This window comes from Equus quagga, chromosome 14 (assembly GCF_021613505.1).
Source record: "Equus quagga isolate Etosha38 chromosome 14, UCLA_HA_Equagga_1.0, whole genome shotgun sequence".
NCBI lineage: Eukaryota > Metazoa > Chordata > Mammalia > Perissodactyla > Equidae > Equus > Equus quagga.
In genome coordinates, this window is record NC_060280.1 from 55,672,654 (window position 1) to 55,691,039 (window position 18,386).

Consider the following 18,386-nt stretch of genomic DNA (forward strand, 5'->3'; position numbering starts at 1 on the left):
GCCCTGCTTGCACAGCAGAAACCCCCAGGCCCATTGGAACTTCTGGGCAGGCAGCCCAGCTACAGGGACCTGGACAGCCCGGATCCTCCCTTATCCCACGAGGAGAACATTGCATCTTACAGGGACACAGAGCCCCTCCATGTGAGCTACTGTTCCTGGGAACGCTGGTTGTATCAAGGACAGCTCTTTGGCAAGCATGCAGCCTTTGTTACTCTGCCTACTTAAGCAAGCTTCTCTTAGGGGATGGTTGTGGGTGCACATTTCCATCCAGCTGGCCGCCACTGGACATGCTCCTGTAAGAAGGACCCAGTAAACCTATATGTCTAGTTCCGCAGTCTCCGGGTCATTTCTTTGGTCTCTCAGCATGATATCCTGCTGCCCTAGCCCAGCTGGTCTTGTGGCCTAACACCCAGTCAGCATTTTTTAGCAATTAAGTATTGTTTTTCTTTTTGTTCCTGATGAAGATTCGCCCTGAGCTAACATCCACTGCCAATCTTCCTCTTTTTGTTTGTGAGCCACCACCAAAGCCTGGCGGATGACAGACAAATATAGGTCCATGCTCTGGAATTGAATGCAGGTTGCCGAAGTGGAGTGCACTGAACTTACTTAACCATTAGGCCACCTGGGCTGGCCTGCAATAAAGTATTTTTAAAATTAAGGTACGTACATTATTTTTTAAACAAAATGCTCTGCACACTTAATAGACTACAGTATAACGTAAACATAACTTTTATATGCACTGGGAAACCAAAAAATTCATGTGACTTGCTTTATTGTGATATTCACTTTATTGCAGGGTCTGGAACCGACCCTGCAGTATTTCCAATATGCCTGTACTATCACCATTCCAGTATTACAAGGAAGTGATAGATGAGAGAGGAAATAACTTACCTGAGGCCACTCACTCTTCTGTGTCCAGGGTTCAGCCCATCTGTGTCAACTGTAAAGAAAGAAGTTCTCTTGTGTGCTTACTCTGTGCTCACTAATTTGAGAGTTAGAAAAGAAGCGCCAAATAGCCTAGACTGGAGTTACTTAAAACCACTCATGTCAAATTCTATGATCCACATGTTGCAGAAAGAGAAACTAAAATCTGAGAGATTGTCTCTTGACTAAAGTTACACAAGGAAGAATGTGCATGTGTCATATCTAGAACAGCTCATGGCACATAGTAGGGACTCAATAAATAAGTCTTAATTGATTGACCCCCTACATGTTCCTCTTAGTAGGGACCTCTGGGGGAAGGATCTGGTGCTACTATTAGAAGAATGACTAAGGGCCCTGGCTCCTAAATTCTCTGACAGCATGTGAGTTTCCCCATCAGATTCCAACATACCCAGGTTGATGTCAAACTTCTTGACACCAAACTACAAACATAGACTTTGTGGGTCTTCCTTTCAAACTGTTGTGCAGCTCTGAGGCCCAGTCATGGTTTTCACATTAATTACATATTGGACTCTCAAACTTCTGAGATGATGGTGAATAATTGTATGGCACAGAAATAGATTTTTGAAGGTGTCATGGAATTTACATTTATCAGCGTTCATAGACTAATTAATTACAGAGTAAAATTGTCTCAGTTTTACATAAACACATCAATCCAATTTCAGCAATTGCCCTTTCCATTCAAGGAAATCTGTGTGCATATTATTTTCCTCCAGGAGAAGAGAAGCAAGTCTCAGATTCATTTTCCTTCTACACTGATGCTGTCCTTCAGTAGGACAGGCATGAGATGGGATGGAGGGTAAAGCAGGTGGACTGTAGAGGAAGTGCTCAGGCTCAGCTGTCCACTAGATCTCAGTTCAAATCTCCTGGGCAATTTACTTATCCACAGAGAACCTCAGTTCCCTCATTTCTAAGTAGAAATAATTGTAATACTCCTCTCATTAATACTCTGAGGGTTCAATTAGCTAATCCTGGTAAAGTCTCTAACTTGGCTGGGACTGTTCATTGAGTCCCTGCTAGGGAAAGGCCAATATTCCTGCAGAAGGTACAATTTAGAGGGAGACATCGGGTGCAAGAGCCTTCAGTTCTCTGCTGGATTTCTTCTACAACAGAGTGACGAATTAGATCAGTGATACTTTCTGTTGTTTCCCCATTTTTTGATATTTTGTCTGTTCTCTCTTTACCTAGGAAAAGCAGCGAAGCATTCTTCCTGAAGTGGCAGGAAAGTCTGTACTCACTTTTGCACTTCCAGGGAGCATGGGAACTCCCAGCCTTGAGTACGCCCAATCACACTGAGGTTTCTTCTGGGCCAACTTTTCTTTCTCCACAATGCAGGGGTGGGATGGGAATAATTTATCTTTCTCTCCTCATCCATCGTTATTTTTTTTCCTTTCACCTGGATCATTCCCTGTCAGCACACAAATATGCTCTTATTTCCCCACGTTAATATAATGTCTCTCAGTCTCACTTTCTCTTTCTGTTGCCCTGTATTTCTTATTGCCTTTCACAGCAAAAGGTTTTGAAAGACTTGGCTTTATTCATTGTCTCCAATTCTCTTCTTTGTTTCCCAATGGCCTCCTATCCAGCTCTCACCTCTACCACTCTACCAAAAAGCTATTGATTGATGAACTCCAGATGGTTATATCCAATAGTAAATTCTCAGTCTTTTTCTTATTTGATGAACCAGGAGTATTTGATTGAGTTGATTGCTCCCTTACAGTTGAAACGATTGATTTGGCTTCTAGGACACTCTTACGTCTCCCTCTACTTAATGTTGAAGTGCTCCGGGGATATAGCGTTAGAACTCCTCTCATTTGTAGTGATCTCATTCAGTAATATGCTTTAAGCACCACCTATACATTGATGACATTTATTATATTTTTAACTTATTGAGGTAACTTTGCTTTATATCATTATATAAATTTCAAGTGTATGTCGTTTTTCAATTTCTGTGTAGACTACATTGTTTTTATCACCAAAAGTCCAGTTGCCATCTGTCACTGTACACATGTGCCCCTTTACGCCTTTTGCCCTCCCCCCAACCCCTTTCCCTATGGTAACAACAAATCTATTCTATCTATGTGTGCGTTTGTTTATTGTTTTATCTTCCACATATGAGTGAAATCATACATTATTTGTCTTTCTCAGTCTGGCTTATTTCACTTAGCATAATACCCTTGAGGTCCAACCACGTTTTAGCAGATGGCAAGATTTCATCTCTTTTTATGGTCAAATAGTATCCCATTGTGTATATACACACCACATTTTCTTTATCCTTTCATCTTTTGATGGACACTTAGTTTGCTTCCAAGTCTTGGATATTGTGAATCATGCTGCAATGAACATGGGAATTCACATATCTTTTCAAATTAGTCTGTTTGTGTTCTTTGGAGAAATACCCAGAAGTGGAATAGCTGGATTATATGGTAGTTCTATTTTTAATTTTTTGAGGAATCTCCATACTGTTTTCCATAGTGGCTGCATCAGTTTACTTTCCCAGCAGTGTATGAGGGTTCCTCTTTCTTCACATCTTCCCCAACACTTGTCATTTCTTGTCTTCTTAGTCATAGCCATTCTGAGGGGTGTGAAGTGATATCTCATTGTGGTTTTCATTTTCATTTTCCTAATAATTAGTGATGTTGAACATCTTTTCATGTGCCTGTTGGCCATCAGTATATCTTCTTTGGAAAAATATCTTTCAGATTGTCTACCCATCTTCTAGTTGGATTGCTTTTTTGTTGTTGAGTTGTATGAGTTCTTTATACATTTTGGATATTAACCCCTTATTGGATATACGATTTGAGAATATCTTCTCCTAGTTGATAGGTTGTCTTTTTGTTTTGTTGATGGTTTCTTTTGCCATGCAGAGGTTTTTAGTTTGATTTAGTCCTATTTGTTTTTATATATTTTTGTTTCCCTTGCCTGAAGAGACGTATTCAAAAAGATACTACTAAGACCAATGTCAAAGGGCATACTGCCTGTTTTCTTCTAGAAGTTTTATGTTTTCAGGTCTGACATTCAAGTCTTTAATCCATTTTGAGTTAATTTTTGTGTATTGTGTAAGATAATGATCTGCTTTCATTATTTTGCATATGGCTGTCTAGTTTTCCCAACACCATTTACTGAAGAGACTTTAATTTCTCCAGTGTATGTTCTTGGCTCCTGTGTCAAAAACTAGCTGTTCATAAATGCATGGGTTCAATTCTGGGCTCTCAATTCTGTTCCATTGATCTATGCATCTGCTTTTCCGCCAGTGCCATGCTGTTTTGATTACTACAGCTTTGTAGTATAATTTAAAATCAGGGAGTGTGATGCCTCCAACTTTGTTCTTCTCTCTCAGGATTAGTTTAGCTATTCAGGATCCTTTGTTGTTCCGTATAAATTTTAGGATTCTTTGTTCTGTGTCTGGGAAAATGTTGTTGTGACTTTGATAGGGATTGCATTGAATCTGTAGATTTCTTTAGGTAGTATGGATATTTTAACTATGTGAATTCTTCCAATCCATGAGCACAGAATGTCTGTCCATTTCTTTATGTCTTCTTCAATTTCTTTCAATAATGTTTTATAGTTTTCAGTGTGCAAGACTTTAAGCTCCCTGGTTAAATTTATTCCTAGGTATTTTATTCTTTTTGTTGTGATTGTAAGTGGGTCTGTATTCTTGATTTCTCTTTCTGCTAGTTTGTTGTTAGTGTATAGAAATGCAACTGATTTTTACATGTTGATTTTGTACCCTGCAACTTCACTGTATTTGTTTATTATTTCTAATAGTTTTTGGGTGAATTCTTTAGAGTTTTCTATTTATAAAATCATGTCATCAGCAAATAGTGACAGTTTTACTTCTCCCTTTCCAATCTGGATTCCTTTTATTTCTTTTTCTTGCTTAATTGCTCTGGCTAAAACTTTCAATGCTATGTTGAATAAGAATGGCAAAAGAGGGCATCCTTGTCTTTCGCTAATCTTAGAAGGATAGATTTCAGCTTTTCACCGGTGAGTATGATGTTAACTGTGGGTTTTTCTTATATGGCCTTTATTGGGTTGATGTACTTTCCTTCTATACCCATTTTGTTGAGAGCTTTTATAATAAAGGAATGCTGAATCTTGTCAAAAGCTTTCTCTGCATTTATTTCAGATGATCATGTGATTTTTATTCCTCATTTTGTTAGTGTGGTGTATCACATTGATTGATTTGTGGATGTTGAAACTTCCCTGAGTCCCTGGAATAAATCCAACTTGATTGTGGTGTATGATCCTTTTAATGTATTGTTGTATTTGATTTTCTAATATTTTGTTGAGGATTTTTGCATCTATGTTCATCAGCAATATTGGCCTGTAATTTTCTTTTTTTGTGTTGTCTTTCGTTTTGGTATCAGGGTAATGTTGGACTCATAAAATGAGTTAGAAAGTGTCCCTTCCTCTTCAATTTTTTTTGGAAGAGCTTGAGAAGGATAAGTATTAAATATTCTTTGAACGTTTGATAGAATTCACTAGAGAAGCCACCTGGTACTGGACTTTTTTTTGGGGGGGGAGGTTTTTGATTACTGTTTCGATTTCCTTAACAGCGATCAGTCTATTCAGATTCTCTATTACTTCTTGATTCAGTTTTGGAAGGTTTTATAATTCTAAGACTATCCATGTCCTCTAGATTATCCAATTGGTTGGCATATAGCTTTTCATAGTATTCTAATTCCTTGTATTTCTGTGGTATCCATTGTAATTTCTCCTCTTTTGTTTCTGATTTTATTTATTTGAGCTTTCTCTCTTTTTTTCTTAGTGAGTCTAGCCAAGGGTTTGCCAATTTTGTTTATCATTTCAAAGAGCCAGCTCTTAGATTCATTGATCTTTTCTGTTGTATTTTTAATCTCTATTTCCTTTGTTTCCACTCTGATGTTTATTATTTCCTTCCTTCTACTGATTTGGGGCTTCATTTGTTCTTTTTCTAGTTCCTTTAGGTGTAATGTTAGATTATTTATTTGATTTTTTTCTTGTTTCTTGAGGTAGGCCTTTATTACTATAAACTTCCCTCTTAGTACTGCTTTTTCTGTGTCCCATAGATTTCGATATGTTATATTTTCATTTTCGTTTCTCTAGATATTTTTAGATTTCTCCCTTGGTTTCTTCATTGACCCAGTAGTTGTTTAGTGGCATTTTGTTTAATTTCCCCATATCTGTAACTTTTCCAGTTTTATTCTTGTAATTGATTTTTAGTTTCATATCACTGTGGTCAGAGAACATGCTGGATATTATTTCAATCTTCTTAAATTTATTGAGAGTTGTTTTGTGGCTTACTATGTGACCTATGCTGGAGAATGTTCCCTGTGCATTAGAAAAGAATGTGTAGGGGCTAGCCTGGTGGCATAGTGATTAAGTTTGTGTGTTCCACTTTGGGGGCCCTGGGTTTGCAGGTTCAGATTCCAGGCATGGACCTATGCACCACTCATCAAGCCATGCTGTGGTGGTGTCCCATGTGGAAAGTAGAGGAAGATTGTCACAGATGTTAGCTCAGGCCAAACTTCCTCACTTAAAAAAAATGAGAGAGGGAGAATGTGTATTCTGTAGTTTTTGGATAGAATGTTCTGTATATATCTATTAAGTCCATCTGGTCTAATGTGTCATTTAAGACCAATGTGTCCTTATTGGTCTTCTGTTTGGATGATCTATCCACTGGTACAAGTGGAGTGTTAAAGTCCCCAATAATATCGATTTACTGTCAATTTCTCCTTTTATGTTTGTTAATATTTACTTTATGTATTTAGGTGCTCCTATATTGGGTGCATAGATATTTACAAGTGTTATAGCCTCTTGTTGAATTATTCCCTTTATCATTATGCAATTCCTTTCTTTGCCTCTTGCTATAGTTTTTGTTTTACAGTCTATTTCATCTGGTATAAGTTTTGCTACCCCAGCTTTCTTTCCGTTTCCATATACCTGGAGTATCTTCTTCCAACCCTTCACTTTCAATCTGTGTGTGTCTTTAGATCTGAATTGTGTCTCTTGTATGCAGCACATCTATGAGCCTTATTTTTTCAATTCATTAAGCTACCTTATGTCTTCTGATTGGAGCATTTAGTCTATTTACATTTAACATAATTATTATTATTTTTTTCTAAAGATTGGCACCTGTGCTAACATCCATCGCAAATATTTTTTTTTCTTCTTCTCCACAAAGCCCCCCAGTACATAGTTGTATATTTTAGTTGTGAGTGCCTCTGTTTGTGCTATATGGGATGCCACCTCAACATGACCTGATGAGTGGTGCCATGTCCGTGCCTAGGATCTGAACTGGTGAAACCCTGAGCCACCAAAGTGGAGTGCATGAACTTAACCACTTGGCCACAGGGCCAACCCCTAACATAATTATTGATTGGTATATACTCATTGCCATTTTGTTACTTTATATCTGGATGCTTTTGTAGTTCTTCTCTTATTCTTTTCTTCTTCTCTTGCTTTCTTACCTTGTGATTTGTTGACTTTCTTTAGTGTTTTGTTTGTCTTCATTTCTCTTTATTTTTGGTGTATTTATTATAGGTTTTTGTTTTGTGGTTACCATGAAGCTCATCTATAATAACCTATGTATGTAACAATCTATGTTAAGTTAATGGTCTCTTAAGTTCAACTTCATACTAAACATCCTACACTTTTACTCCCCTCCCCAGCATTTTATGTTTTTAACATAATATTTTACCTCTTTTGATTTTGTGTGTACCTTGCCCTCTTATTGTAGATATAGATGATTTTAGTACTTTTGTATTTTGACCTTTTTACTACCTTTATGGGTGGTTGATTTACTACCTTTGCTGTATATTTGCCTTTACTAGTGATATTTTTTCTTTTGTGTCTTTCTTATTTTTATTTGTGGTCTTTTCTTTTCTACTTAAATAAGTCCCTTTAACATTTCTTGTAAGTCTGGTTTAGTGGTGATGAATTTCTTTAGTTTTTGCTTGTCTGGAAAACTCTTTATCTCTACTTCCATTCTGAATCATAACCTTGCCTGGCAGAGTTTTCTTTGTTGTAGGTTTTTTCCTTTCAGCAGTTTGAATATATTGTGCCACTCCCTTCTAGCCTGTAAAGTTTCTGCTGAAAAGTCAGCTGATAGCCTTATGGGGTTTCCTTTGTACATAACTTGTTGCTTTTCTCTTGCAGCTTTTAAGATTCTTTCTTTATCATTAATTCTTGACATTTTACTTATAATGTGTCTCAGTGTGGACGTCTTTGGGTTCATCTTGTTTAGTACTTTCTGTGCTTTCTATATCTGAATATCTGTTTTGTTTCTAAGGTTAAGAAAGTTTTCAGCTATTATTTCTTCAAAGAAGTTCTCTGCTCCTTTGTCTCTCTCTTTTCTTTCTGGGACGCCTATGATGTGAATATTAGTACACTTGATGTTGTCCCAGAGATCCCTTAAACTGCCCTCATTCTTTTTAATTCCTCTTTCTTTTTTCTGTTCAACTTGGGTGATTGCCTCTACTCTGTCATCCAGATTACTGATTCATTCTTCTGTGTCATCTACCCTGCTGTTGATTCCCTCTAGTGAATTTTTTGTTCCTGTTGTATTCTTCAGCTCTGATTAATTCTTTCTTATAATTTCTAATTCTTTGCTGGAGTTCACACTTGTGTTCATCTATTCTCCTTCCAAGTTCAGTGAGCATCCTTGTGACCATTAGTTTGTACTCTTTATCAGGTAGATTGTTTACCTCTGTTTCATTTAGTTCTTTTTCTGAGGATTTGTCTTGTTCTTTCACTTGGAACATATTCCTTTGTCTCTTCATTTTGCCTAGTTCTTTGTGCTTATTTCTATATTTTAGATAGGTCAGCTATGTTTCTCAATCTTGGAAATGTGGTCTTACGTAGGAGATGTCTTATGGGGCCCAGCAGCATGATCCTCTATTGTCTCCTATGCCAAGTTACAGGAGTTTCCCCTGTGCAGGCTGTATGTGCCTTTCTGTTGTGGTGGGGCCACTATCACTGAGGGGCTGTGGGTAGGCTGGGCTGACCCCAATGTAGCTGGGTTTTTGGCCCAATGGAACAACTGTTGCCAGCTTGCTTTTGGGTAGGCAGGCCTCAGGCATGAGCTGGCTGTGTGATCTATGTGATCAAGCTGTGGACAACTTCCTTGGGCATGCTAGAGGGCAAGGCAGGTCCCGTTATGTGAGCTGGCTGTGTGGCCTGGAGGCTTGCAACTGCCTCAGGTGTGCTGGTGGGTGGAGCAGGCCTCCTGTGCAGAAGCCACATCTATTGGTGGGTGAAGCAAGTCCCTGAGGAGGCTGCCTCTGCTGTCTGCTGTCTGGCTGTGCTCAATTGCCTTTGGTGCTCTAGTGAGCAGGGAAGGCTCCTGTGTTAGCAGGCTAGAAGGAAGATTCCAGGTGTTCCCTGCCAGTGTCGGTGTCAGCACCACTGAACTAGGTCACAAAAATGGCTGCTGCCACTGTCTCAGTCCTTGGAGGTGGGGCAAGCCACCTACTGCCTCTCCAGGATGTGCTCTGAGCTTAATAAGTGAATCTCCTTTACCAATTGACCATGCACTTTTCTATCTGGTGTTTTTGTGCTGATTTCCAGGTCAAGTTAGTGTGTACATGGGCCCTTTAAGAGAAGGTTTTCCTTTCCCTGAAGTTCTATAGATTTCCTGTTCATACTCCCCCATTGTTTTTGTGGGTTTTTTGAGGAAGATTAACAGTGAGCTAACATCTGTGACCATCTTCCTCTATTTTATATGGGACACCTGACACAGCATGACTTGATAAGCAGTGCGTAGGTCTGCACCTGGGATCCCAACTGGTGAACCCCAGGCCACTGAAGTGGAATGTGTGAACTTAACCACTGTGCCACTAGGCTGGCCTGCCCCTGCCTGTTGTTTTTTAAAGCCAGATGTTTTTGGGTCTCCTTTCTCTTGTGTTGGATCTAAGGGCTAGGAAGTCTAATATGGAGCTCAAATCCCCACTCTGCTGGGAAAAGCTCTGTACCTTTGAGATCACTCCAGACCATGAATTGACACCTCTAGGGTATGGTTTTTTCTTCAGCTGGACTGTATAGCTGCCTTTTCCAACCTTCTTGTCTCTTGTTGAGGAGGTTCTTTTCATCCACTTTCCAGATCTCTCTCAGAGGAAATTCTTCCACAGGTAGTTGTAGTTTTGTTGTTTCCATGGGAAGAAGTGAGCTCAGGATTCTCCTCTGCCACCATCTTCCAAAAGTTCCTGAGGACATTTAAATTTAACCTCTAGATTCATATATGTATGAATCTATATCTATATCTATAGCTATAGCTATGTCTATATCTGACTCCCCAACATCTACACTTGGATTGCTGATAGAAACCTTAAATTTATCTCAAACTTAACATGTCCCAGCTCTAAATCCTGATCTTGTTGCTCCAAATCTGATTACCATAGTCTTTCTCAACATAAGGACAATAGCAATAGCAAACATTTATATGGGGCTGACTATGTGCCAGGTACTACTTTAAGAACTATTTGTAGATTAACTCGTTTAATCCTCAAAAACTTGTTATGAGATAGGTAATATTATCAGCCCATTTTATAACAAAAAATAGATACATTAACTTGCGCTGTGTCACACAGTGGTAGAGCTGAACTTCAAAGCCAGGCTGCCTGGTTCTAGTTATGTACTAGTATCCTTCTACTTCCTGAAGCCAAACATTTTGAAATTGTCTATAACTTCACTTTCTTTTCCATCCACATCGAATCCAACAGCGAATCCTGTTGGCAATAATTTCATAATACATCTAGAATCTGACTTACCTCTGACACTGCCACAATCTTGGTCCTAGTCATTATTACCACTTGCCCGGATTATTATAAATACTATTCTAACTGATCTTCCCTTTATCTCAACACAGCAGACAGGGAGAGTCAGACCATGTTATGCCTTCTGCCTAAAGTTCTTCAATGGCTTCCCATTTCACTGAGAGCAAAAGACAATATCTATACAGTGACCTGCAAGGCTTTAAACTCTCAGCTCTCCTGTTACCTCTTTAACCTCACCTTTTCCTGATTTCCTTGCTCATCCTACTCCACTCGTATTGGGCTCTTGGTCGTTCCTGGAATGTACAAACACTTACTCCTGTCTCAGGGCATTTGCAGTAGTTGCCTTTCCCTAGAGTGCTCTGCTCCCAGATTTCCACTTGCCTCACTTCCTTACCTCCTTCAGATCTTTGGTTAAATGTCATTTTTTTAGTGAGAGTTTCTATTGAAAATCATCACACCTTCTCCATTGAAGTCATTATCCTTCCTTCCTCGCTTTGAATTTCTCTATTTAACTTATCACCTCTGACTTACCTTTATTTATGTATTCCCCCCCCCCCCCCCCCCCCCCCCCGCTAGAATGTCAACTTCAGGCAGCAGAGATTTGCTGTTTAGGTCACTCATTACTATATCTCTGGTATCTATGTGCCTGGTGCATATTAGGTGGTCAATAAATGTTTGTAAAATATGTAATAAATGTAAAAATATTTGTAAAACAATGAAGCAAATGTCCTTCAGAAATGGAGAGATGAAATAATTAGGATTCTCAATACCATAAGTGATAGTTTAATTTGGAGACAGATGGAATTTATATACCTTTTATAGACATTTCCTCATTTAAAAACGAAGAATCTGAGCGAGAGAAGGAAAGGGACCTACTCAAAGCCAATTTTCTGTTTAAACCTCATGCTTCATGGACTGAAGTTGTTTAATCATCCAAGGACTGTTTTTCCTGCCCCTTCTCACAAGTCAGCTTCTAAAGTTAACATTAGATATTCTCATGTAAAAAAAAAATTATAAACATTTTAAATCTGTTTGTTTAAAGATTCTCTTTTATATTTGTCAGTGTATTTTCTGTGTGTTTGTGATCAAAATTAGGAGACTCCCTACTGATAGCTAGGCCATCAGTCTCACAGCAAAATTCAACTGAAAGCCCAATTAGGGCTCCTAATCCACAAAAACGTTACTGTTCTAGGTCACGCAATATCTACGTCAAATTATATGTTGAAATATATTCTGGAAGAAGACCAATAGATAGCACATGAGCTTTATAGTCTTCAAATCTTTACTTCAAATTAACTAAATACAGAATTCTCCCATATATGAGGCTTGTCTTTTATCCTAAACTCTGAATTCCATTGGCTTCATTAGCTTTAGATATTGGGGTTTTAAAATCTAGAGCAAGAGCAAAGAGCTGAGCCCCTATCATAGTGCAAACCTGTGGGTGCTCATTAAGGTTTTTAGATTTATTTTAGATAACTATCATTTTATGGGTCAAGGTTCCCAAGTTTGGTAGGCTCTACCCTGATGCCACAGTCTGAAAGCATGGAGTGTCCCTGCAAGGACCATCTTCCTTAGATATTTACTTTGATGTGAGACTCAAGAGACTTGCAAACCCGTTTTATGTGTGTTTGTGTATTTTCATATACTGTCATATCCTGAACAGTAAATTGTTCCTAGTTCATATTTCTTCCACATAAAGTATAGCAGAATAAAATCTTAGATATATCCTCTCAAATTTACCTTTCTTGACAATTGTTCATTCCTTAAGCATGATGATCAAACCAATAGTTGTTAACGTATTTTTTTGTAGTTACTTGTTTTTCCATTTAGGTCCTTTGGGCACACATCTAACTATGAGAGAATCAATGCTTAACTCCTCTAAATGTTATAATTAAAATTTTAAATGATTGCGTGCTGCAGCATTCGTTTTAGATCTGCTGCTTGTTTTCCATAAGATCTGTCTCTCTTTGTGAAGAGAAACATTTTCCAAAGTCTTAGACTGGTATATTCAGTACACAAAACTAAGGGAGGTTTACATGGAAATCATCAACAAATTGAGAAAAAAACCCAAATAGTGCAATCTGTGCTCTGATTCTCATTAACATGTCCCAAAATTTATATTTTAGACTTAAACAGTCTACTTACCAGTTGTTGAGTTAGGACCATGCTAGATAATGTACATAATTATCTCATTCAACTCTAGAGCAACCACATGAACTAGATATTTCTCTTTTTTTTAGGCAGACAGGCAATGGAGCCTGAGAGTAGTTAAGCACCCTAAGCCACATACAGTATGTGACAGAACAAGGATTCGAATCCAACTCCAATTTTGCTCAAAATGCTAAGGTCTTCTCCATTGTATTGCACTGTCTCTCTCCTTTGACTTCTTAATTTTCTTTTCAGGTCAAACAGATGTTCTAGACTATGTTAATATAATGGAATTAATCTTATCCTTTTACTTCTTTTTCTTTGGTTCTAAGTGTCCTTGCTTGACACTTGTATGAGTGGGATGGCCCCTTGAGGCAGAGAGACACATTTCTTCCTCTGTGCCACTTGAGTACTTTTTATAAAATAGATTTGTTGTATTATGACAATTAATATATTGTGTTATCATTACTTGCATGTTCAAATATCTCACTTGAATTTGAGCTTTCCTGGAGGTAAAGAATGGTGGCTTATTCCTATTTGTGACACAAATGTGAACCAGCAGGAGCCACTATTTGGAAGCTGAATTGATGGCCAAGCAGTCATAGTGTGGAACTGGTGTTATGAGTATTTTTCTCATAGACACTCTAAGTAAGAGCTAGCTCATGACCAAGCTACACTGGAACTCTCTGCAAAGCTGAAATTATCTTATATTTAACATTCCCCGAATTCCACATCTGGAAGAGTTCAGGGTTATCAACATGGGATTTTCTCAAAATAGACCCAAGCTGTTCTCCAAACCACCAAAATATAGAAGTCCAGGGAGTATTCTGCTGTCAGGTTTTAAAAGTGTCCACTCATACATACACACATTATTTGGAATTATAGAGTGTTCATTCTGGGAGACACATAATTAGGACCTTGTTAATCCAAAGTCAAAACTGAGTTCCCAAAAAGTTAACTTCTTTGTTTATGATCACATAGGGTATTTACACACTATTCTCATTTCTTTTTTTTTGTTTCTTCTGAAAAATTTATTGGGTTACTATGCTTCTGAAAGTCATATGATTTTTCTGGAATCTCTTTGTGGATGCTAGCTAGTATTTTGTATTGGAAGCCTCTGTTTTTATTTCTTCACAGCTATGGCAAAGCCATCAGAAAACAAACCCTGATCTTAATTGATCAAATTCCAGTTAATTAAAAATTTACATTTTTGTGGGTTTACTATGGGCTAAGCACTGTGACAGATGCAGGGCAGATTACAGAGATGAATCAGTTTCAGCCCCTCTTGGAGATTATCTTTCCACCTTCTCTTTACCCTAGTTCTCTCAGTTCTGTTCACGTTGTTAGAACATATATTCTAGTACGTTCTGTTTTAGGTAAAATGACACTTCTTTATATGTTTTTCTCTGCTATCTGCTCCAAACCTGCCACTAATTCTCATTATGACTTTGAACATGTCACTGAGAATCTCTCACTGTGTTCCATCCTCATAATGGCAGAATGAAATGACCAAACACATGATGCTGCCATTCAGTTGGACCCCATTGGATTATCTAGGATTACATTGACTTCTTTGCTGTAAAAATTTTGTCTAGAATGGAAACACATAGTAGGAACTAATAAGTCACTAGTGCTCTAAGTACTCTAAATTTTCTAGAAAGAATTGTGTATATGTCGTTTTCAACATTCCCTCCAAAAAAATCTCTTATCAGTGGCCCTATAGGTAGTTAGAACTTTGTCTCCCTCATGTCCTACTTCTCTCTTCTTTCACCTTCTCTGAACTCATGCAATCTGCTGGTCTCCTACTTTGTGATGTAGTGGAATGAGATGTGGGAAATTTGTGCCATCCATCATCAATCAGCCACTTTACTCTCAATTATAAAAAGGGAGTAATATACTTAAGCAAAACAAGATTTAGGGTCAAGTGATCCCAAGTTCTTTACCATTCAAAAATCTTGAAATTGAGAGATAATGAATACTTTTAATGAAAGATCCCTTAGCCTCTGATTTTTCTTCCTATTTCAATCCCTAACCCATAAAACATTCTTGAAGATCATTTACTTAAGTCTCTGCTCCATTTCAGCTCTGCTCCATGTGTTTACATGTAGTTAGAACAAACAGTGGCTTGGGTTTGCCTCCTTTCCCTCTCTGACTTTCCTCCCCACTTTTTCAGGGTGTCCTTTGATTCTCCTAAAAGTCCCCCAGAGCACTGCTGTCACATCAGGCATATTAAAAACATAGTAAGTGAGGTAGGGACAAAATTCTGATTAATAGTGTCTTTCCTGACTCCTGTACAGCTCCAGGGATTCATTTCTAGATCCGGTAGGAACGCTATTCCATAGGCTCTGTTGATTTGTCTCGGGCTGAGCTAGATGCCCTAGATACACGGAGGGAAAGACTGAAGAACGGCTTCCCAGCCAACACCCTGCTGAATAGAAAAAGGAAAAAAACTTTTAAGGCCCCCATAGAATTCACTCAAAGAGTTTATTAATGCCCTAAAATTCCAAAAATTCTTCATGGACATTGTGCCACTGAGCTTTTCAAGTGGTGGCAGGTGGTCTGGAGTTTGTACATTTTCTCTCAACTGCAAGAACACGTGAGGTAAAGATGAATAGGAACTGATTGAGCCAGAATGAATGAGAAATGCAGGGTTTGAGAGGAGCCCGTCAAAGTCTTGGTGGTTGTTCCGTGAGGAACTCCAAGGCCACTTTGCTGAAGAGTAGTAACTCACTGAGGATGGGAGCAGAAAGTCACCTTGATAAAATGGGGGTCTTGTGTCCTTCTGCCTCTCCTGTCACTGTGTTTTTTTCCGCTTGGCACCAGGATGTCTACTGTGGGGCTCCTTTTTAATCCTAATTTGTTTTCAAATAAATTCTCCAAAGCTCTTAGTTGATTAAGGGTTTATACCAGCATCATATTTTTGTGTATTTCTTTTCATTTTTTCAAACCACGTTCACTTACTTTATCCTATTTATCTTTTGCAACAACCCTAAAATATTTTGATCTCCACTTAAAAGACATGGAAACTAATGCTCAGAGGTCATTTATCCAAGATCATGCTGTCAAATGTAATCCAAGTCTTTTAATTCTATGCATGCTAGCTTGTCTTCCTCTTTGGACTTCTTTCAGGGTAGTTTTCATTTCAGAGGAGACTTTAAGCCTTGGAATGAGGTGGTAGTTATAGAAAAGTGAGGAACAAGGGAGAAATCATCTCTGCTCAGAATTTCTTCAAGTCTCCTCAGGCATCAGCTGACTAAATCTGTTCTCTCTCCACTTCCTGCAACAGGCTCCACCCATGTAATCTCTGTAGGATTTACTCAGTTACTGAGGCAGAACTTAATCTGCATTTTGGAGTCACTGTTATCATTTGTACAAGACTTTGAGACACCTTTGGAATTTAAATAGATTTATCAGTGGTGGCAAATGGGTTTCAACTCCTGGTCATCTTGGATAGACTATAAATTGCTACCTCCTTTAAAGTATCCTAAGGCTATATCTGAGCTCAGCAGAAACACATCATAATTAATTATTGATGTCTGCATGGCCTCTAAGTGGAGGGAGGAGTAACATACCTGCAGTGTATCATTCCTGACATAGATAGAAACAGAGCATATTAGCCTTAGAGTGGATCCCAGAGATCACCTACTCCAGTCTGTTCATTTTACAGGTCAGGGAACTGAGGCTTAGAGAATGGAGGAGCCTCATCTCAATGTTGCTGCATTGATGCCGTGTCACTCAAAGGCAAAGGACAGTTTTGATCTGGTATTTTAGTTTGATTCTTTGCCTTCATGCAGAAATATGCTATATAAGAATTGTTAATATAATTAAGTTAAACAGTCTTTAGACAGAGAGTTTCTTAAATGATAATGAGGAGTTTAGCCCTTTGCTAAGCCAAAGGCCCCCCTTCACCAAGGGTCAGTCTCAAGCAACGTCCTCCAGTCCCAAAGGTTCCCAGGGTTTCCGCTGACACTCACTTGTAGCTAAGGCCTTAGTGTCTTGCGCCCATGACTAGCCGGGGACAGAGTGCTCCCTTGGACAGAGCCCTCACTCACTCCAAAGAGGCTGGGAATGCTAGGTAGGGAGGAATTGATATTCCGAGGCCTAGGCCAGCTTTTAGCCAGCCCCAGGCCTGTTGTACAGAGGAGGACAAGAGCAGAGGAGTAGCTTGAAAGGGTCGAAGGCGGAGCCCTGTTTAACACCAGCAACAGTATTACCCCCACCCCTACGGCAGACACACACTAATTCCAGTTCCTCCTTCCCCACCTATGTGACCCCAAGGAACCACTGTACAAGGAGGAGATCTTCTGCCCCCTCTTATATTCCCTGTGAAGACATCTTTCTCAGTTTTCCACGCTTCTTACACTCCAGCTATGTGGAACGTTTCTGGCATTTCCCCATCACCTGCTTTGTTCACCTGAGCCTGCTTCTATGTACTATGTCTCACGCTCCAGCCCGCTCCTTCCCCCATCTCATCTCCATCAAAACTGACCCATCTTATCTTCTTCATTATTAGGTCATTATGTCACACACAAGTGTATTAAGAGATAAATCTTGCTTAATACCTTACTTTGCCTGTGGGTTATTTGAGTTACAAAAATGAGATTCTTAGAGAGACAATGCTTCCTTAGTCCCAAGAAAAAAAATCCCAAATGATTGGAATTTGGAGCACCAGAAGAGACTGATCCCTGTGGGACATGAGATATTTTGGCAGAAGGCCCTTCAGCAGCAGTCATCAAATCAGGGCCAGTCCTGAGAGTATGAATACATCGATATATTTTGTTTCATCATCTCATATTCACTGAACCTTCCAACTCTTTGATATGGCATATATACTTTTATATGGCTCATGGTAACTCTAAATAGTTGTCCACATTTTACACCCGTAGAAATCAAAGACGTGCAGGAGTGGTGATTTGCCTAAGTCCCTTAAAAACTATAGGCAGGGCTGGGATGAAGGAATGCTGCTTGCAGCCCCACAGCTGCCCCTCCCTGCTCCTTAGCCCACAGAACTCCCTGCTGTTCTTCATACTTCTGTTAAAAACCAATTTTTCTCATCATTCTACTTTACAGAGGCTCGACACACTTCAACAGGATCTGAAGGTATTGTGTTCCCATTAATGATATTTGCTTTTCAAACCGACAGTGGCTCTTTAGTGGATAAATATTGTATCTAGTTTAAATTCCTACCCTTTATTTAGTCTCAGACAAAGCTTCCTTCCAACATAAAGATGTGGAATCAAAACATAACTATTTACGTGGTAGTTCTGGAACGCAGAGTACGAACAGACGGGCACTGCGTCACCCTGTCAGCCTTCTGAAATCTGTTTAAATCAAGCTCGTGGTCCTGAGAAATGTTACACTGCATCCCTGTGGCTGTGGTAAGGTGTGTGTTTTGCTCAAGCATCACAGACCTTGAGTTAATACCAAAGATTACAGCCACAATTCTATATACCAAACAAGTTTCTTTTCATAGACGAGATTATGGGTATTAACATTATATTAAATGTTTATAAGTCACCTGGAACCAAAAGATATCACTTT